Here is a 23,898-nt window from a genome sequence, read left to right as displayed (position 1 = left end):
GTATGAAACTGCTTTTCTGGAATAATGCCATCATTTGTAGAATAATCTATTTGCTGAAGCCATCAATATAAGTGGAGCATTCATATGTCATTTCATTTCAGCCCTGCATTTCAATGTTTCCTGGATGAAAAAGCATGATGGAACATCATTGGCAACATAAGACTATACCCAAAAGCACAAGCATATGACATTTGTTACAACTTAAAAAGCTAGCTGAACACATTAGTCCAGCTTAATATTTCATGGCAAAATAAGAAAGAATAGCTTTGCATGTTATCTGGAACTATAAATCAGAATCTCTGATGATAATTGGAGGGGATAAAAACTCTCAAAAATTGGAGTTACAATGAATAGATCCATGAAAACAAATAGATCCCCAATGCACCAAGAATAGGTAACGATGTGAAGACATCTTCCTGAACGAGAGCAGTTGGAAAGCATTGAAGGGAAGTGCATGCTCAATTTCATTGGGATTGTACATTTGATTATAACTAACATGCCAAAAATATCACATAGCTAAGTTGCATGTATCTTTTCATTAAGGAAACTCAAATACTACAATGTTGGATAAAGCTAGTTTTATTAGAGTTGACATTTCATCCCTCTCACCACACTGTTGGAAAGTAATTTAAAATCTTAACATCTGAGAGTAGGCAGATGGAAACCATTCTGATGCTGAAAGACAATGTTGATCTGATTTGTTGGAAGTTGTCAAATCATTTCACCAAATGTAGGGACCTTGTATCCTCTCTGCTTCTGCCATCGGTTATGCATCCTGCACATTGGGGTAGATTCTGGATCCTCAAACTCTGAGAATCCCAACTTGTCCAGGATTTCAAACACACCTGTGGGAGCTGCCACCTGTAAGCAACAAATTATGAAAAGAAGTTAGGACATGGAGTTATCTCCCATATTTCAGAGTTCTGGCTACTGCAGCTCCAGGGAGAGAGTTTTCTATGTCATCAAACCTGGCCTCTTTAAGATGAAAGAAGCATGAAGGAAAAGAATCCCAACCAGATCAGGTGGAAGGAAGCAAAATAATTCTAAAATCCATCTCTGGAGACAGGCATCTTTTACAAACCTACTGACTCTTACATTTATCTTGACTATACCTCTATCCACAAGGTCATTTGTAGAAATTCTAATCCCTTCTCTCAGTTCCTCCATCTTCGCCACATCTGTTCTCAGGATGAGACTTTCTGTTCAGAACATATGAGATGTCCTCTTTTTTGAAAGACTGAGATTTTTCTTCCACCATCGATGCTGCTCTCATCTGCGTCATATCCATTTTCCACACATCTGCCCCCACTGCATCCTCCCGCTGTCAGTAACAGAGATAGGGTTCTCCATGTCTTTACCACCTACTATGTGAGCTTCCATATCCAACCTAGCATTATGTAACCTCTGTCGTCTCCAATTGATCCTACCACTAGGCACATCTTCCCTTACCCAACTTACTGCTTTCCATAGGGATTGCTATCTATGTGACTCCCTTATCCACGCATCCCTCTCCACCAATCTCCCTCCTGCAAGCGTGGCAAGTGCCACACCTGTCTCCACACCTCCTCCATTACCATAATTCAGAGCCCCAAACAGTCCTTCTGGGTGAGGAGACACTTCACGTGCAAGTTTGTCTGGGTCACTTATTGCATCCTGTGCTCCCAGTGCAGCCTCCTCTACATTGGTGAGATCTGACACAGGTTGGGAACTACTTAGTGGAGCAAATTCACTCTATCTGCTGCAAAAAGCATGATTTTCCAATGGCTACCCATTTTAATTCAACTTCACGTTCAAATTCTGACATGTCTGTCCATTGGTTCCACTATTGTCTAGATGATTCAAAACTCAGGTTGGAGACGGTCACCTCAAATTCAGTCTAGGTAACCTCCAACCTTATGGCATGAGCAATGATTTCTCTAATTTCCAGTAATTTCTACCCATCCTCCTTCTCTCTTTTTCCATTTCTAGTTCTCACCCTTTCTCTTCTCCTCACCTCCCTCTGGTTCCCCTCTTCCTTTCCTTTCTTCCATGATCCTCTGTCCTGGTAGATTCCTTCTTCTTCAGCACCTATTACCTCCCAGCTTCTTACTTCATGTCCCCTTCCCTGCTCACCTCTCACCTGCCAGTTTGTACTCTTTCCCCTTGCCCACCCTCTTGTCCCGCTTCCTTTCCAGTCCTAGTGAATGATGTCAGACCGAAATATCGACTGTTTATTTCCCCCCACCAATGCTGAGTTTCCTAACCCTAGCTTACTGAGTTCTTTCAGTATTTTGTGTTTGTTAACCCTATCTTGCTGAGTTCCTTCGGTATTTTGTGTGTGCTGCTCAAGATTTTAGCATCTGCAGAATCTCTTGTGTTTCTAAAATCAAGAAATATCCCTCTGAATCTTAACTGAGACAAGAGCTAAATATTCACCTCAAGCATTTATTCTCTCTATCAGCAGTAGCTTCAACAATTACAATTGACAAAATGCATTGCACTTATTCACCACTGCTACTCCCAAATCCACAACCTCTACCACAGGGCAGCAGCACATGAACACCAACACAACCAGCTTCCGTCCCAGTCCCTCCCAGTCTCCCAGCCTCACACCATTCTGTCACTGTCAAGTCATCAAGGATCTATTTTTGGCACTGAGAAACTAATCTCCATCCAATGTTAGACGGTAACAATTAACCCCTCTTTCCACACTGCGGGAACATAATTGAATACCTGCTGATACTGGACACAGGTAGCTGGGTCTTCACCTTCATCAGATGATGCTCACTCCCCACTTCTTTGAAAGCATTTAGGGATAGCTAATAAACGGGGCCTTGCCAATGACACCCAACGCCTATAAAAACAAATAGTTGCAAGGCTGAGGTCAGGACAATGATGCCATTGTAAGATTTTTATCTTGCCAGGGGGAAATCATTAAATATGTAACCTCCATTTCCCAGGCACCAATGCCAGTTTCCCTTTGGATTTCCTAGAATAACAATCAAAGTAATCTTGCATTTACTGTATTTTTCACACATAACACAGAACTGCTACAGTTTTTATACATCCATTGGTTCAGCAACAGAGCCTCCTCTATCGAGGAGATGAGGCCGAGCTGCAAGGCAGCTCACATTCTCTTGCCACGCAGATGGAGTGTACATTCCAAACAAATATAAACCATCTGCACCATTTTCCAGACAGAATGAAATTTGCACAACACTATTTAACATTAAAAAAACACATTTTAATCTGTCACGATATTTTGAGAGTTTTCTTCTTCAAACATCGCTGACACAAAGGAAATAGCAGCTGACCAGCCAAATATCAATCTTTGTAAGGTAAAGGTCTACTCCACTATAAATCTGGAAATATATTCATTGTTGAAAGAATGAAATGAGACATACTCTACTTCTATCTGAGCAGGTTATGGACACAAGGATGTTTCTAGCTGGCCTTCAAAGATTGTAAATTGAGTGACTGATATATAACACCGAGAGGCCCTGAATGTATATACTAAGCCCCTTGCGCCTACTGCTTGTACCAGAACTGCTGCTCAGAACATAAGTGTACTTTGTCATGGATGAAAGTGATACACAGTTCAAATAAACTGCGACTAAAATGGTTGTCTAAACCCAGGAAAATTAGACGGCAAAATATGTTTCTTTACTTTAGCTGTGAAAACCCACCCAGCCTCTCTTTCACTGGTTGCCAGGGTAAATTTTCCTGAAAGCAGACTGTCTGAAATCAGGCCTGATCATAAACGAGCAGTGTTGAACAGATTTGTTTACTACCAAGAAATTCCTGCTTTCTTAAAGTTGCAGTACTTTCACTTTTGGTGATAATCAAAAATATTATCACTCAAACTATCAGGCAAAAGGAGCTCAGTTCATGTAGCGTACTCTTGCTGTTATATAGTAGTCTCTCATTTTATAGTCTTTGAAGGCTGCTTGTTACTGTTAGCTTTAATCTGAAGGTAGATTTCTCATGGGGTGATATAGGGTTCAAGACCAATTCCAGAGGTTTGACCACAGAATCAGCTGGCACTAGTGTAATACTAAGGGAAAACTGGACTGCTAGATATATTTCCTTAGATATAGGACCAACCATAGCATTTTCTGCCCACTCAGCCAGACAAAGCAACATCATATATTCAGAGCAGTTAGGAGTCTTCAAAACATAAAGTAAGACCATTTGGAAACACTGCCAACCAAACTGGTCCCATTTGGCCACGTTTGGCCAATATCTCTTTAAAGCTCTCCTACCTATGGACTTATCCAAATAACTTTAAATCAATGCCCTTTAGCTCTTAGTTCTTCTTCCCTAACAAGGTTTGAGTAAATTTATTATCAAAGTACACGCAGTACATGTTCCCACAGATATTTCTTTTTCTTGCAGGCTTTTACAGGAAAATAAAAACTGTAAAAGAATTTATGAAAGCAATGCATAAACAAAGATTGACAAGCAACCAATGTGCAAAAGAAGACAAACTGTGCAATAAAATAAATAAATAATAACGAGAACCTGAGTTGTGGGATCCTTGACACTCGATTATGAATGCTGCTTTCCCTGTGATGGACTGGGATGAATCCACCACTTTCTGCAGACTTTTCATTCCTCGGCAGTGGTGTTTCCATAGCAGGCTATGATGCAACCAGTTAGGATACTCTGTCCCTTATTGAAATTTGTCCGAGTTTCAGATGACAATCCAAATCCATGCAGACTTTTGAGAAAATCAAGATGCTGTTATTTCCGAGAAAAATATAATATGTATAATTTCAAACACCTCTATAAGGCCATCTCTCAACCTCCCTCAATCTCCTACACTCCATACCCCGCTTCTTGGAAGTCCATTGGGAACGATGATGACGTCAGTGATGCCTCTGATGACAGCGAAGCTCGAACTGGGAAGTGCGGATGCACACGCAGGTCAGGCACGTTACAGCCATTGGAGGGTCGGGTCATCTCTCCTTGCGGTCCTGGTCCTTCAGACGCTGCTCTTCAAACGTGCTGCTGCCTTTGTAGACTGCCGGGCGTTCTAGTCTTTAGCCAAGTCGTCCCAACCAGTCACAGGAACATTGCATGCCTTCAAGGATGCTTTCACACAGTTTTCATAGCACTTTGTGGGGCCTCCCTGCTTTCTGGTGCCATGTGCCAGCTCGAAAAAGAACACCATCTTTGGAAGGTGGTTGGCTTCCATCCTGATCAGTGCCTCTGTGCCAGAGCTCTCGGCCCTTCATAGCACTTCCGTGATGGGACCTCTGTCTTGCCACGAGATGCCCACCATCTTGCGAAGGCATCGCAAGTGGAACTGGTCAAGCACCTTGATGTGCCTGCGGTATGAGGTACATCTTTCACAGCCATACAGCAGATGTCAGGATGACTGTTCTGTAGACTGCCATCTTGGTCTTCAGCCAGATGCCATTTTCTCCCCACACGTGTGTCCATGGCCTGCCAAAGGATGCCCCAGCTTTTGCAAGTCTGTTTGAGACCTCTCGATCTAGACTGCAGGAGGAGGTGAGGCAGCTTCGCAGGTAGGTGAAGGCATTAACATTGTTGAGCAGAGTGCCTTCAATCTCCACTTGTGGATCCGCAGGGTTGGAATGGGGTATAGGCCGAAGAGGAACTTCTGTCATCTGTAGGCTGATAGTTAGGCCGAATTTTCCTGCTGCCACAGCGAGGTCCTTCAGTCCCTTGCACTGTGCGTTGCAAGATTGCAGTCATCTGCAAAGAGGTCTCATAACTATTGCTTCTAGCACCTTAGTCTTGGCCTTGAGGTGTCGCAGATCAAAGAACCATCCATCAGTCCTATAGCGAATTGTTATTCCTGCATCAGTCTATGAGAGAGCGGAGAACAGCATCATGGCAAACAGCAGGCTGAACAGAGTAGGCACAAGGACACAGCCCTGCTGGACACCATTAATTACTCGGAAGGGGTCAGGGGTGCAACCGTTTTCGATGACCCTGGCCATCATTCTATCGTGGAATGACCTGACAGTGCTGACCAGCCTTTGGGGGAGGGGGGCAGCCTAACTTGGTAAGGATGCACCAAAGGCCTGTGCGACTGACGGTATCAAATGCCTTCGTCAGGTCCACAAAGAGGATGTGGAGATTCTGGTTCTGTCCCTGGCACATCTCCGGGATCTGTCCAACAGCAAAGATCATGTCCACTGTCCCTCTTGTTAGATATGAAACCACAATGGCTCTCTGAAACAACGTCGTCAAGGAGGTGAGTGCAATCCTGTTCAGTTTGGTACGGGCCATGATCTTCCTGGCTAAACTCAGGAGAGATGTGCCTCTGTGGTTGTCACAGGATGCCCTGTCCCCCTTGTTGTTGTACAAATAGATACTTCACCCCTCAATCTCCAACAATAATCACCCCTCAATCTCCTACACATTCCCCCCTCAATCTCCTATACTTCATCTCCTCAATCTCCTACACATTCCCCCCTCAATCTCCTATACTTCATCCCCTCAACCTCCTCCACTCCTCAACCTCTCAATCTCCTACACTCCTCCCCTTCAATCTCCTACACTCCACCCCCTCAATCTCCTACACTCCACCCCCTTAATCTCTTGCACTAAACCTCCTCAATCTCCTACACTTCAACCCCTCAATCTCCAACACTCCTCCCCCTCAATTTCCTCCACTCCTCCACTCAATCTCGTACACATTCCCCCCTCAATCTCCTACACTTATCTCCTCAACCTCCTCCACTCCTCAACCCCTCAATCTCCTACACTCCTACCCTCAATCTCCAACACTCCTCCCGTCAATCTCCTACACTCCTCCACTCAATCTCCTACACATTCCACCCTCAATCTCCTAAACTTCATCCCCTCAACCTCCTCCACTCCTCAACTCCTCAATCTCCTACACTCCTACCCTCAATCTGCAACACTCCACCCCCTCAATCTCCTACACACCACCACCTCAATCTCCCACACTCCCCACCCTCAATCCCCTACACATCACCTGTCAATCTACAACAATAATCAACCCTCAATCTCCTACACTCTACCCCCTCTATCACCTACACCCTCCACTCAATCTCCTACACTTCACCCCTAAAACTCTACACTCCTCCCCCTCAATCTCCTACACTCCACCCCCTCAATCTCCTACACTAAACCTCCTCAATCTCCTACACTTAAACCCCTCAATCTCCAACACTCCTCCCGTCAATCTCCTAAACTCCTCCCCTCAATCTCCTACACACCACCACCTCAATCTCCTATATTCCTGCACTCAATCTCCTACACTCCGCCACCTCAATCTTCTACACTCTATCCCTTCAATCTTCTAAACTCCTCCCATCAATCTCCTACACTCCTCCCCTCAACCTCCTACACTCCACCGCCTCAATGTCCTACACACCACCACCTCAATCTCCCACACTCCCCACCCTCAATCCCCTACACTTCACCCGTCAATCTCCAACAATAATCACCCCTCAATCTCCTACACTCCACCCCTCAATCTCCTACACCCCTCCCCCTCAATCTCCTACACTCCTCCCCCTCAATCTCCTACACTCCTCCCCCTCAATCTCCTACACTCCACCCCTCAATCTCCTACACTCCACTCCTCAATCTCCTACACTCCACCCCCTCAATCTCCTACACTCCACCACCTCAATCTCCTAAACTCCTCCCCTCAATCTCCTCCTACACTCCACCACCTCAATCTCCTACACTCCTCTCCCTCAATCTCCTACACTCCTCCACTCAATCTCCCACAGTCCACCCCTCAATCTCCTAAACATCACCACCTCAATCTCCCACACTCCCCACTCTCAATCCCCTACACTTCACCCGTCAATCTCCAACAATAATCATCCCTCAATCTCCTACACTCCTCCAATCAATCTACTACACATTCCCCCTCAATCTCCTACACTTTATCCCCTCAACCTCCTCCACTCCTCAACCCCTCAATCTCCTACACTCCTATCCTCAATCTCCTACACTCCGTCCCTCAATCTCCTACACTCCACCCCCTCAATCTCCTACATTAAACCCCTCAATCTCCAACAGTCCTCTCACTCAACCTCCCACACTCCACCCCCTCTATCACCTACACCCTGCACTCAATCTCCTACACATTCCCCCCAAATCTCCTACACTTCATCCCCTCAATCTCCTCCACTCCTCAACCCCTCAATCTCCTACACTCCTACCCTCAATCCCATACACGTCACCCCTGAATCTACTACACTCCTCCCCCTCAATCTCCTACATTCCACCCCCTTAATCTCCTACACTAAACCTCCTCAATCTCCTAAACTCCTCCCCTCAATCTCCTACACACCACCACCTCAATCTCCTATATTCCTCCCCTCAATCTCCTACACTCAACCACCTCAATCTTCTACACTCTATCCCCTCAATCTCCTACACTCCACCCCTCAATCTCCTACACTCCTCCACTTAATCTCCTACACTCCACCACCTCAATCTCCTACACTCCACTCCTCAATCTCCTACACTCCACCCCCTCAATCTCCTACACTCCACCACCTCAATCTCCTAAACTCCTCCCCTCAATCTCCTCCTACACTCCACCACCTCAATCTCCTACACTCCTCTCCCTCAATCTCCTACACTCCTCCACTCAATCTCCCACAGTCCACCCCCTCAATCTCCTACACATCACCACCTCAATCTCCCACACTCCCCACCCTCAATCCCCTACACTTCACCCGTCAATCTCCAACAATAATCATCCCTCAATCTCCTACACTCCTCCAATCAATCTACTACACATTCCCCCTCAATCTCCTACACTTTATCCCCTCAACCTCCTCCACTCCTCAACCCCTCAATCTCCTACACTCCTATCCTCAATCTCCTACACTCCGTCCCTCAATCTCCTACACTCCACCCCCTCAATCTCCTACATTAAACCCCTCAATCTCCAACAGTCCTCTCACTCAACCTCCCACACTCCACCCCCTCTATCACCTACACCCTGCACTCAATCTCCTACACATTCCCCCCAAATCTCCTACACTTCATCCCCTCAATCTCCTCCACTCCTCAACCCCTCAATCTCCTACACTCCTACCCTCAATCCCATACACGTCACCCCTGAATCTACTACACTCCTCCCCCTCAATCTCCTACATTCCACCCCCTTAATCTCCTACACTAAACCTCCTCAATCTCCTAAACTCCTCCCCTCAATCTCCTACACACCACCACCTCAATCTCCTATATTCCTCCCCTCAATCTCCTACACTCAACCACCTCAATCTTCTACACTCTATCCCCTCAATCTCCTACACTCCACCCCTCAATCTCCTACACTCCTCCACTTAATCTCCTACACTCCACCACCTCAATCTCCTACACTCCACTCCTCAATCTCCTACACTCCACCCCCTCAATCTCCTACACTCCACCACCTCAATCTCCTAAACTCCTCCCCTCAATCTCCTCCTACACTCCACCACCTCAATCTCCTACACTCCTCTCCCTCAATCTCCTACACTCCTCCACTCAATCTCCCACAGTCCACCCCCTCAATCTCCTACACATCACCACCTCAATCTCCCACACTCCCCACCCTCAATCCCCTACACTTCACCCGTCAATCTCCAACAATAATCATCCCTCAATCTCCTACACTCCTCCAATCAATCTACTACACATTCCCCCTCAATCTCCTACACTTTATCCCCTCAACCTCCTCCACTCCTCAACCCCTCAATCTCCTACACTCCTATCCTCAATCTCCTACACTCCGTCCCTCAATCTCCTACACTCCACCCCCTCAATCTCCTACACTAAACCTCCTCAATCTCCTACACTTAAACCACTCAATCTCCAACTCTCCTCTCCCTCAATCTCCTACACTCCACCCCCTCTATCACCTACACCCTCCACTCAATCTCCTACACATTCCCCCTCAATCTCCTACACTTCATCCCCTCAATCTCCTCCACTCCTCAAACCCTCAAACTCCTACACTCCTACCGTCAATCTCCTACACTCCACCCCCTCAAACTCCTATATTCCTCCCCTCAATCTCCTACACTCCACCACCTCAATCTCCTAAACTCCTCCCCCTCAATCTCCTACACTCCACCCCTCAATCTCCTACACTCCTCCCCTTAATCTCCTACACTCCACCACCTCAATCTCCTATATTCCTTTCCTCAATCTCCTACACTCCTCCCCCTCAATTTCCTCCACTCCTCCACTCAATCTCGTACACATTCCCCCCTCAATCTCCTACACTTCATCTCCTCAACCTCCTCCACTCCTCAACCCCTCAATCTCCTACACTCCTCCCGTCAATCTCCTACACTCCTCCACTCAATCTCCTACACATTCCCCCCTCAATCTCCTAAACTTCATCCCCTCAACCTCCTCCACTCCTCAACTCCTCAATCTCATACACTCCTACCCTCAATCTGCAACACTCCACCCCCTCAATCTCCTACACACCACCACCTCAATCTCCCACACTCCCCACCCTCAATCCCCTACACATCACCTGTCAATCTACAACAATAATCAACCCTCAATCTCCTACACTCCACCCCCTCTATCACCTACACCCTCCACTCAATCTCCTACACTTCACCCCTAAAACTCTACACTCCTCCCCCTCAATCTCCTACACTCCACCCCCTCAATCTCCTACACTAAACTTCCTCAATCTCCTACACTTAAACCCCTCAATCTCCAACACTCCTCCCCTCAATCTCCTAAACTCCTCCCCTCAATCTCCTACACACCACCACCTCAATCTCCTATATTCCTGCACTCAATCTCCTACACTCTGCCACCTCAATCTCCTACACTCCTCTCCCTCAATCTCCTACACTCCACCACCTCAATCTCCTACACTCCTCTCCCTCAATCTCCTACACTCCACCCCCTCTATCACCTACACCCTCCACTCAATCTCCTACACTTCATCCCCTCAACCTCCTCCACTCCTCAACACCTCAATCTCCTACACTACTACCCTCAATCCCCTACATGTCACCCCTGAATCTACTACACTCCTCGCCCTCAATCTCCTACACTCCACCCCCTCAATCTCCTACACTAAACCTCCTCAATCTCCTAAACTCCTCCCCTCAATCTCCTACACACCACCACCTCAATCTCCTATATTCCTCCCCTCAATCTCCTACACTCAACCACCTCAATCTTCTACACTCTATCCCCTCAATCTCCTACACTCCACCCCTCAATCTCCTACACTCCTCCACTTAATCTCCTACACTCCACCACCTCAATCTCCTACACTCCACTCCTCAATCTCCTACACTCCACCCCCTCAATCTCCTACACTCCACCTCCTCAATCTCCTAAACTCTTCCCCTCAATCTCCTCCTACACTCCACCACCTCAATCTCCTACACTCCTCTCCCTCAATCTCCTACACTCCTCCACTCAATCTCCCACAGTCCACCCCCTCAATCTCCTACACATCACCACCTCAATCTCCCACACTCCCCACCCTCAATCCCCTACACTTCACCCGTCAATCTCCAACAATAATCATCCCTCAATCTCCAACACTCCTCCCCTCAATCTCCTACACACCACCACCTCAATCTCCTATATTCCTGCACTCAATCTCCTACACTCTGCCACCTCAATCTTCTACACTCTATCCCCTCAATCTTCTAAACTCCTCCCATCAATCTCCTACACTCCTCCCCTCAACCTCCTACACTCCACCGCCTCAATGTCCTACACACCACCACCTCAATCTCCCACACTCCCCACCCTCAATCCCCTACACTTCACCCGTCAATCTCCAACAATAATCACCCCTCAATCTCCTACACTCCACCCCTCAATCTCCTACACCCCTCCCCCTCAATCTCCTACACTCCTCCCCCCTCAATCTCCTACACTCCTCCCCCTCAATCTCCTACACTCCACCCCTCAATCTCCTACACTCCACTCCTCAATCTCCTACACTCCACCCCCTCAATCTCCTACACTCCACCACCTCAATCTCCTAAACTCCTCCCCTCAATCTCCTCCTACACTCCACCACCTCAATCTCCTACACTCCTCCACTCAATCTCCCACAGTCCAACCCCTCAATCTCCTACACATCACCACCTCAATCTCCCACACTCCCCACCCTCAATCCCCTACACTTCACCCGTCAATCTCCAACAATAATCATCCCTCAATCTCCTACACTCCTCCAATCAATCTACTACACATTCCCCCTCAATCTCCTACACTTTATCCCCTCAACCTCCTCCACTCCTCAACCCCTCAATCTCCTACACTCCTATCCTCAATCTCCTACGCTCTGTCCCTCAATCTCCTACACTCCACCCCATCAATCTCCTACACTAAACCTCCTCAATCTCCTACACTTAAACCACTCAATCTCCAACACTCTTCTCCCTCAATCTCCTACACTCCACCCCCTCTATCACCTACACCCTCCACTCAATCTCCTACACATTCCCCCTCAATCTCCTACACTTCGTCCCCTCAATCTCCTCCACTCCTCAACCCCTCAAACTCCTACACTCCTCCCCTCAATCTCCTACACTCCACCCCCTCAATCTCCTACACTCCACCACCTCATTCTCCTAAACTCCTCCCCCTCAATCTCCTACACTCCTCCCCTTAATCTCCTACACTCCACCACCTCAATCTCCTATATTCCTTTCCTCAATCTCCTGCACTCCTCCCCCTCAATCTCCTACACTCCTCCACTCAATCTCCTACACATTCCCCCCTCAATCTCCTAAACTCCATCCCCTCAACCTCCTGCATTCCTCAACTCCTCAATCTCCTACACTCCTACCCTCAATCTGCAACACTCCACCCCCTCAATCTCCTACACACCACCACCTCAATCTCCCACACTCCCCACCCTCAATCCCCTACACATCACCTGTCAATCTACAACAATAATCTACCCTCAATCTCCTACACTCCACCCCCTCTATCACCTACACCCTCCACTCAATCTCCTACACATTCCCCACTCAATCTCCTACACTTCATCCCCTCAACCTCCTCCACTCCTCAACCCCTCAATCTCCTACACTCCTACCCTCAATCTCCTACACTTCACCCCTAAAACTCTACACTCCTCCCCCTCAATCTCCTACACTCCACCCCCTCAATCTCCTACACTAAACCTCCTCAATCTCCTACACTTAAACCCCTCAATCTCCAACACTCCTCCCCTCAATCTCCTAAACTCCTCCCCTCAATCTCCTACACTCCTCCCCTCAACCTCCTACACTCCACCGCCTCAATGTCCTACACACCACCACCTCAATCTCCCACACTCCCCACCCACAATCCCCTACACTTCACCCGTCAATCTCCAACAATAATAACCCCTCAATCTCCTACACTCCACCCCTCAATCTCCTACACCCCTCCCCCTCAATCTCCTACACTCCTCCCCCCTCAATCTCCTACACTCCTCCCCCTCAATCTCCTACACTCCACCCCTCAATCTCCTACACTCCTCCCCCTCAATCTCCTACACTCCCCCCCTCAATCTCCTACACTCCTCCCCCCTCAATCTCCTACACTCTTCCCCCTCAATCTCCTACACTCCTTCACTCAATCTCCTACACATTCTGCCCTCAATCTCCTACACTAAACCTCCTCAATCTCCTACACTTCAACCCCTCAATCTCCTATATTCCTCCCCTCAATTTCCTACACTCCACCACCTCAATCTTCTACACTCTATTCCCTCAATCTCCTACACTCCTCCCCTCCATCTCCTAAACTCCTCCCCTCAATCTCCTACACACCACCACCTCAATCTCCCACACTCCCCATCCTCAATCCCCTACACTTCACCCGTCAATCTCCAACAATAATCACCCCTCAATCTCCTCCACTCCTCCACTCAATCTCCTACACATTCCTCCCTCAATCTCCTACACTTCATCCCCTCAACCTCCTCCACTCCTCAACCCCTCAATCTCCTACACTCCACCACCTCAATCTCCTAAACTCCTCCCCCTCAATCTCTTACACACCACCACCTCAGTCTCCTATATTCTTCCCCTTAATCTCCTACACTCCACCAGCTCAATCTTCTGCAGTCTATCCCCTCAATCTCCTACACTCCACCCCTCAATCCTCTACACTTTATCCCCTCAATCTCCTAAACTCCTCCCCTCAACCTCCTACACTCCTCCCCTCAACCTCCTACACTCCTCCCCTCAATCTCCAACACCTCACCCCCCCAATCTCCTACACACCACAACCTCAATCTCCCACATTCCCCACCCTCAATCACCTACACTTCACCCGTCAATCTCCAACAATAATCACCCCTCAATCTCCTCCACTCCTCCACTCAATCTCCTACACATTCCCCTCAATCTCCTACACTTCATCCCCTCAACCTCCTCGACTCCTCAACCCCTCAATCTCCTACACTCCTACCCTCAATCTCCTACACTCCACCCCCTCAATCTCCTACACACCACCATCTCAATCTCCTACACTCCTCCCCCTCAATCTCCTACACTCCACCCCTCAATCTCCTACATTCCATCACCTCAATCTCCTACACTCCTCTCCATCAATCTCCTCCACTCCTCCACTCAATCTCCTATACATTCCCCTCTCAATCTCCTCCACTGCTCAGCCCCTCAATCTCCTACACTCCTCCCCCTTCAATCTCCTACACTCCTCCCCCCTCAATCTCCTACACTCCTCCCCTTAATCACCTACACTCCACCACCTCAATCTCCTACACTCCTCTCCCTCAATCTCCTGCACTCCTCTCCATCAATATCCTCCATTCCTCCACACAATCTCCTATACATTCCCCCCCATTCTCCTCCACTGCTCAACCCCTCAATCTCCTACACTCCTCCCCCCTCAATCTCGTACATTCCTCCCCCCTCAATCTCCTACACTCCTCCCCTTAATCTCCTACACTCCACCACCTCAATCTCCTACACTCCTCTCCCTCAATCTCCTACACTCCTCCCCCTCAATCTCCTACACTCCACACCCTCAATCTCCTACACTAAACCTCCCCAATCTCCTACACTTCAACTCCTCAATCTCCAACACTCCTCCCCTCAATCACCTACACTCCACCACCTCAATCTCCTAAACTCCGCCCCCTCAATCTCCTACACACCTCCTGAATCTCCTATATTCCTCCCCTCAATCTCCTACACTCCACCACCTCAATCTTCTACACTCTATCCCCTCAATCTCCTAAACTCCCCCCTTCAACCTCCTACACTCCTCCCCTCAATCTCCTACACTCCACCCCCTCAATCTCCTACACACCACCACCTCAACCTCCCACACTCCCCACCCTCAATCCCCTACACATCACCTGTCAATCTCCAACAATAATCACCACTCAATCTCCTACACTCCGCCCCTCAATCACCTACACTCCTCTCCCTCAATCTCCTACACTCCACCCCCTCTATCACCTACACCCTCCACTCAATCTCCTACACATTCCCCCCTCAATCTCCTACACTTCATCCCCTCAACCTCCTACACTCCTCAACCCCTCAATCTCCTACACTCCACCCCCTCAATCTCCTACACTAAACCTCCTCAATCTCCTACACTTAAACCCCTCAATCTCCAACACTCCTCTCCCTCAATCTCCTACACTCCACCCCCTCTATCACCTACACCCTCCACTCAATCTCCTACACTCCTACCCTCAATCCCATACACGTCACCCCTGAATCTACTACACTCCACCCCCTCAATCTCCTACACTAAACCTCCTCAATCTCCTGCATTTAAACCCCTCAATCTCCAACACTCCTCTCCCTCAATCTCCTACACTTCATCCCTTTCAATCTCCTCCACTCCTCAACCCCTCAATCTCCTACACTCCTACCCTCAATCCCATACACGTCACCCCTGAATCTACTACACTCCTCCCCCTCAATCTCCTACACTCCACCCCTCAATCTCCTATATTCCTCCCCTAAATCTCCTACACTCCACCCCTCAATCTCCTACACTCCACCCCTCAACCTCCTACACTCCACCGCCTCAATCTCCTATATTCCTCCCCTCAATCTCCTACACTCCACCACCTCAATCTTCTACACTCTATCCCCTCAATCTCCTACACTCCTCCACTTAATCCACTACACTCCACCACTTCAATCTCCTACACTCCACCCCTCAATCTCCTACACTCCTCCCCGTCAATCTCCTACACTCCATCACCTCAATCTCCTAAACTCCTCCCCTCAATCTCTTCCTACACTCCACCACCTCAATCTCCTACACTCCTCTCCCTCAATCTCCTACACTCCTCCACTCAATCTCCCACAGTCCACCCCCTCAATCTCCTACACACCACCACCTCAATCTCCCACACTCCCCACCCTCAATCCCCTACACTTCACCCATCAATCTCCAACAATAATCACCCCTCAATCTCCTACACTCCTCCAATCAATCTCCTACACATTCCCACCTCAATCTCCTACATTTTATCCCCTCAACCTCCTCCACTCCTCAACCTCTCAATCTCCTACACTCCACCCCCTCAATCTCCTACACTAAACCTCCTCAATCTCCTACACTTCAACCCCTCAATCTCCAACACTCCTCCCCTCAATCTCCTACACACCACCACTTCAATCTCCTACACTCCTCCCCTCAATCTCCTACACTAAACCTCCTCAATCTCCTACACTTAAACCCCTCAATCTCCAACACTCCTCTCCCTCAATCTCCTACACTCCACCCCCTCTATCACCTACACCCTCCACTCAATCTCCTACACATTCCCCCTCAATCTCCTACACTTCATCCCCTCAATCTCCTCCACTCCTCAACCCCTCAATCTCCTACACTCCTACCCTCAATCTCCTACACTCCACCCCCTCAATCTCCTATATTCCTCCCCTCAATCTCCTACACTCCACCCCCTCAATCTCCTACACTCCACCACCTCAATCTCCTAAACTCCTCCCCCTCAATCTCCTACACACCACCACCTCAATCTCCTATATTCCTGCCCTCAATCTCCTACACTCCACCCCTCAATCTCCTACACTCCTCCACTTAATCTCCTACACTCCACCACCTCAATCTCCTACACTCCACCCCTCAATCTCCTACACTCCTCCTCCCTTAATTTCCTACACTCCACCACCTCAATCTCCTAAACTCCTCCCCCTCAATCTTCTACACTCCTCCCCCTCAATCTTCTACACTCCTCTCCCTCAATCTCCTCCACTCCTCCACTCAATCTCCCACACTCCACCCCCTCAATCTCCTACACACCACCTCAATCTCCCACACTCCCCACCCTCAATCCCCTACACTTCACCCGTCAATCTCCAACAATAATCACCCCTCAATCTCCTCCACTCCTCCACTCAATCTCCTACACATTCCCCTCAATCTCCTACACTTCATCCTCTCAACCTCCTCGACTCCTCAACCCCTCAATCTCCTACACTCCTACCCTCAATCTCCTACACTCCACCCCCTCAATCTCCTACACTAAACCTCCTCAATCTCCTACACTTCAACTCCTCCATCTCCAACACTCCTCCCCTCAATCTCCAACACACCACCACCTCAATCTCCTACACTCCTCCCCCTCAATCTCCTACACTCCACCCCTCAATCTCCTACACTCCTCCACTTAATCTCCTACACTCCACCACCTCAATCTCCTACACTCCACCCCTCAATCTCCTACACTCCTCCTCCCTTAATCTCCTACACTCCACCACCTCAATCTCCTAAACTCCTCCCCCTCAATCTGCTACACACCACCTCAATCTCCTATATTCCTCCCCTCAATCTCCTACACTCCACCACCTCAATCTTCTACACTCCTCCCCCTCAATCTTCTACACTCCTCTCCCTCAATCTCCTACACTCCACCCCCTCAATCTCCTACACACCACCACCTCAATCTCCCACACTCCCCACCCTCAATCCCCTACACTTCACCCGTCAATCTCCAACAATAATCATCCCTCAATCTCCTCCACTCCTCCACTCAATCTCCTACACATTCCCCTCAATCTCCTACACTTCATCCTCTCAACCTCCTCGACTCCTCAACCCCTCAATCTCCTACACTCCTACCCTCAATCTCCTACACTCCACCCCCTCAATCTCCTACACTAAACCTCCTCAATCTCCTACACTTCAACTCCTCCATCTCCAACACTCCTCCCCTCAATCTCCAACACACCACCACCTCAATCTCCTACACTCCTCCCCCTCAATCTCCTACGCTCCACCCCTCAATCTCCTACAATCCTCCCCTTAATCTCCTACACTCCACCACCTCAATCTCCTATATTCCTCCCCTCAATCTCCTACACTCCACCACCTTAATCTCCTACACATTCCCCGCTCAATCTCCTACACTTCATCCCCTCAACCTCTTCCACTCCTCAACCCCTCAATCTCCCACTCTCCTACCCTCAATCCCCTACACCACCCCTGAATCTCCTACACTCCTCCCCCTCAATCTCCTACACTCCACCCCCTCAATCTCCTACACTCCTCCCCCTCAATCTCCTACACTCCTCTCCTTAATCTCCTACATTCCACCACCTCAATCTCCTACACTCCTCTCCCTCAATCTCCTACATTCCTCTCCATCAATCTCCTCCACTCCTCCACTCAATCTCCTATACATTCCCCCCTCAATCTCCTCCACTGCTCAACCCCTCAATCTCCTACACTCCTCCCCCTCAATCTCCTACACTCCACACCCTCAATCTCCTACACTAAACCTCCCCAATCTCCTACACTCCTCCCCCTCAATCTCCAACACTCCTCCCCTCAATCTCCTACACTCCTCCCCTTAATCTCCTACATTCCACCACTTCAATCTCCTACACTCCTCTCCCTCAATCTCCTACATTCCTCTCCATCAATCTCCTCCACTCAATCTCCTATACATTCCCCCCTCAATCTCCTCCACTCCTCAACCCCTCAATCTCCTACACTCCTCCCCTTAATCACCTACACTCCACCACCTCAATCTCCTACATTCCTCTCCCTCAATCTCCTACATTCCTCTCCATCAATCTCCTCCACTCAATCTCCTATTCATTCCCCCCTCAATCTCTTCCACTCCTCAACCCCTCAATCTCCTACACTCCTCCCCCCTCAATCTCCTGCACTCCTCCCCCTCAATCTCCTATACTCCTCCCTTTAATCTCCTACACTCTACCACCTCAATCTCCTACACTCCTCTCCCTCAATCTCCTACACTCCTCCCCCTCAATCTCCTACACTCCACACCCTCAATCTCCTACACTAAACCTCCCCAATCTCCTACACTTCAACCCCTCAATCTCCAACACTCCTCCCCTCAATCTCCTACACTCCACCACCTCAATCTCCTAAACTCCTCCCCCTCAATCTCCTATACACCACCTGAATCTCCTATATTCCTCCCCTCAATCTCCTACACTCCACCACCTCAATCTTCTACACTCTATCCCCTCAATCTCCTAAACTCCCCCTTCAACCTCCTACACTCCTCCCCTCAATCTCCTACACTCCACCCCCTCAATCTCCTACACACCACCACCTCAATCTCCCACACTCCCCACCCTTAATCCCCTACACTTCACCCATCAATCTCCAACAATAATCAACCCTCAATCTCCTACAATCCACCCCTCAATCTCCTACACTCCTCTCCCTCAATCTCCTACACCCTCCACTCAATCTCCTACACATTCCCCCCTCAATCTCCTACACTTCATCCCCTCAATCTCCTACACTCCTCAACCCCTCAATCTCCTACACTCCTACCCTCAATCCCCTACACCACCCCTGAATCTCCTACACTCCTCCCCTCAATCTCCTACACTCCACCCCCTCAATCTCCTACACTCCACCCCCTCAATCTCCTACACTAAACCTCCTCAATCTCCTACACTTCAACCCCTCAATCTCCAACACTCCTCCCCCTCAATCTTTTTAAATCTTTTTATTAATTTTTCAAAATTATAAACTGAATAACAAAGTTGGTACAAAGAGATTGGAAAAATGTTCATCAGCATATATAAAATGAATTTTAAGTAACATAGATATAAAAGCCTTCCAAACTCCTAATGAGATTAAACATTAAAAAAGAAATAAAAAGAAAAAAAAAATATAAACAAAAAATACCCCAAAAGAAAAAGGGAAAAAAAAACCCCAAGAAAAAAAAATCAAAACAGTGCTAGACCAACAGCTTGTATCGGACACGTTCAATAATGTCATTAACTCCGCTCCTCTCATCATATAATTTAAGTTTAGAAAAAAGATTCAGAAAGGTCAAATTACATCATATGAAAATGTTGCATAAAAGGTTTCCAAGTTTCTTCAAATGTAAGCAAAGGGTCAAAAATATCACTTCTAATTTTTTCTAAATTTAAACTTAATATGGTTTGAGAAAACCATTGGAATGTAGTTGGAGGATTAGTTTCCTTCCAGTTCAACAAAATAGATCTTCTCACCATTAAAGTAACAAAAGCTATCATTCGACAGGCTGAAGAAGACAAAGATCTATGTTCTACCATTGGCAATCCAAAGATTGCCGTAATAGGATGGGATTTTAAATCGAAGCATAGAACTGTTGAAATAATATCAAAAATGTCTTTCCAATATTTTTCCAAAAGAGGACAGGACCAAAACATATGAGTTAAAGAAGCCACTTCAGAGTGACATCTATCACAAGCAGGGTTTATATGGGAATAAAAACGAGCTAGTTTATCTTTGGACATATGAGCTCTGTGTACTAGTTTAAATTGTATTAAAGTATGTTCAGCACATATAGAAGAAGTACTAACTAAATGAAAAATTTTATCCCATTTCTCTGTAGGTAGGGAAAGTTGAAGTTCCCTTTCCCACTCATTTTTAATTTTATCAGATATATCTGGCTGTAATTTCATAATTATATCATAAATTATTGCTATTAATCCCTACTGCAAAGGATCCCTCAATCTCCTAAACTCCTCCCCCTCAATCTCCTACACTCCACCCCCTCAATCTCCTACACATCACCTGTCAATCTCCAACAATAATCACCCCTCAATCTCCTACACTCCACTCCTCAATCTCCTACTCTCCTCCCCCCTCAATCTCCTACACTCCTCCCCTTAATCTCCTACACTCCACCACCTCGATCTCCTACACTCCACCCCCTCTATCACCTACACTCCTCCACTCAATCCCCTACACTCCTCCCCTTAATCTCCTACAATCCACCTCAATCTCCTACACTCCTCTCCCTCAATCTCCTACACTCCAACCCCTCAACCTCCTACACATTCCCCCCTCAATCTCCTACACTTCATTCCCTCAACCTCCTACACTCCTCAACCCCTCAATCTCCTACACTCCTACCCTCAATCCGCTACACTTCACCCCTGAATCTCCTACACTCCTCCACCTCAATCTCCTACACTCCTCCCCTCAATCTCCTACACTCCACGCCCCTCAATCTGCTACACTCCTACCCTCAATCCCCTACACTCCAACTCCTCAATCTCCTACACTCCACCCCCTCAGTCTCCTACACTCCACGTCCCTCAGTCTCCTACACTCCACTCCCTCAATCTCCTACACTCCTCCCCTCAATCTCCTACACTCCACGCCCCTCAATCTGCTACACTCCACCCCCTCAATCTCCTACACTCCTCCCCCTCAATCTCCTACACTCCTCTCCCTCAATCTCCTACACTCCTCCCCCTCAATCTCCTATACTCCTCTCCCTCAATCTCCTACACTCCAACCCCTCAACCTCCTACACTCCTCAACCCCTCAATCTCCTAAACTCCTACCCTCAATCCGCTACACTTCACCCCTGAATCTCCTACACTCCTCTATCTCAATCTCCAACACTCCTCCCCCTCAATCTCCTACACTCTATCCCCTCAATCTCCTACACTCCACGTCCCTCAATCTCCTACACTCCACCCCCTCAATCTCCTACACTCCTACCCTCAATCCTCAACACTCCAACTCCTCAATCTCCTACACTCCATGTCCCTCAATCTCCTACACTCCACCCCGTCTCCTACACTTGTCCCTCAGTCTCCTACACTCCACTCCCTCAATCTCCTACACTCCTTTCCCTCAATCACCTACACTCTTCCCCCTCAATCTCCTACACTCCACCCCCTCATTCTCCTACACTCCACCACCTCAGTCTCCTACACTCCTCCCCACTCAGTCTCCCGCACTACACGCCCTCAATCTCCTGCAATATACCCCTTCAATCTCCTACACATCTCCCGCTCAATCTTCTACAGTTCACCCCATCAATCTCCTACACTCCATCCCCTTCAATCTGCCTGAATCTCCTACAATCCTACACCTCAATCTCCTACATTCTGAGTCTCCCACACTCCACCCCACTCAATCTCCTACATCTAGTCTCAGCTGATAACTCAGCCCATTGTGTCATGATAGTGTTGTTGTAAACATCCAGAAATAATATGCATGAAAATGTAGATGGGGGTTAGTCAGTTTGTAGATGATACGAAGACTAGAAGTGATATCATGTACAAGATACAATGGATAGAGTAAAATGGGCAGAAATCTATCTATGTAATTTAAGCTGGCCAAATGTGACAATGTCTGATGAGGTTCAACCTGACCAAACGTGTGACAATATCTAATGGGATTTCACCTAGCCAAACGTGAACCTGTCTGATGTGGTTGAACCTGACCAAATGTGAAGCTGTCTGATGGGGTTCAACCTGACCAAACGTGACAATGTCTGATGCGGTTGAACCTGACCAAACGTGACACTGTCGGATGGGGTTTAACCTTACAAAACGTGACAATGTCTGATGGGGTTTAACCTGACCAAATGTGAACCTGTCTAATGCAGTTCAACCTAACCAAATGTGAAACTGTTTGAATGGGTTTAACCTGACCAAATGTGAAACTCTCTGATGGGGATTAACCTGGCCAAACGTGAAACTGTCTGATGGGGTTTAACCTAGACAAACGTGAAATTGTCTGATGGGGTTTAACCTGCCCAAATGTGACAATATCTGATGGAGTTTAAGCTGACCGTACGTGAAACTGTCCTATAGGGTTCAACCTGACCAAATGTGAAACTGTCTGATGGGGTTTAACCTGACCAAATGTGAACCTGTCTGATGGGGTTTAACTTGACCAAATGTGACAATATCTGATGGGGTTTAACCTGACCAAACGATAAACTGTCTGTTTGGGTCTAACCAGACCAAACGTGAAAGTGTCTGATAGGGTTTAACCTGACCAAACATGACAATGTCTGATGGGGTTTAACCTGACCAAATGTGAAACTGTCTGATGGGGTTTAACCTGACCAAATGTGAGATGGTCTGATGGGGTTTAACTTGACCAAATGTGACAATATCTGATGGGGTTTAACCTGACCAAACGATAAACTGTCTGTTTGGGTCAAACCAGACCAAACGTGAAAGTGTCTGATAGGGTTTAACCTGACCAAACATGACAATGTCTGATGGGGTTTTAACCTGGCCAAATATGAAACAGTCTGATGGTGTTTAACCAGGCCAAATGTGAACCTGTCTGATGCGGTTTAACCTGACCAAATGTGAAATTGTTTGCAAGGGTTTAACCTGGCCAAACGTGAAACTGTCTGATGGGGTTTAACCTGAGCAAATGTAAAACTGTCTGATGAGGATTAACCTAGACAAACGTGTAATTGTCTGATGGGTTTTAACCTGGCCAAATGTGACAATATCTGATGGGGTTTAACCTGGCCAAACGTGAAACTGACTGCTGGGGTTTAACTGGGCCAAATATGAAACCGTGTGACGGGGTTTAACCTGACCAAACATGACAATGACTGATGGGGTTTATCCTCACCAAATGTGACAATGTCTGATGGGGTTTAACCTGACCAAATGTGAAACTGTTTGAATGGGTTTAACATGACCACACGTGAAACTG

General features: G+C 47.7%; 1 pseudogene; it reads right to left on the bottom strand.

The window, feature by feature from the left end:
• Window positions 1-603: 603 nt before the first annotated feature.
• Window positions 604-23,898, bottom strand: part of LOC140211459 (uncharacterized) — a 177,496-nt pseudogene continuing 154,201 nt past the window's right edge.

This window comes from Mobula birostris, chromosome 17 (assembly GCF_030028105.1).
Source record: "Mobula birostris isolate sMobBir1 chromosome 17, sMobBir1.hap1, whole genome shotgun sequence".
Taxonomy (NCBI): domain Eukaryota; kingdom Metazoa; phylum Chordata; class Chondrichthyes; order Myliobatiformes; family Myliobatidae; genus Mobula; species Mobula birostris.
This window is presented reverse-complemented; position numbering and strand designations above follow the sequence as displayed.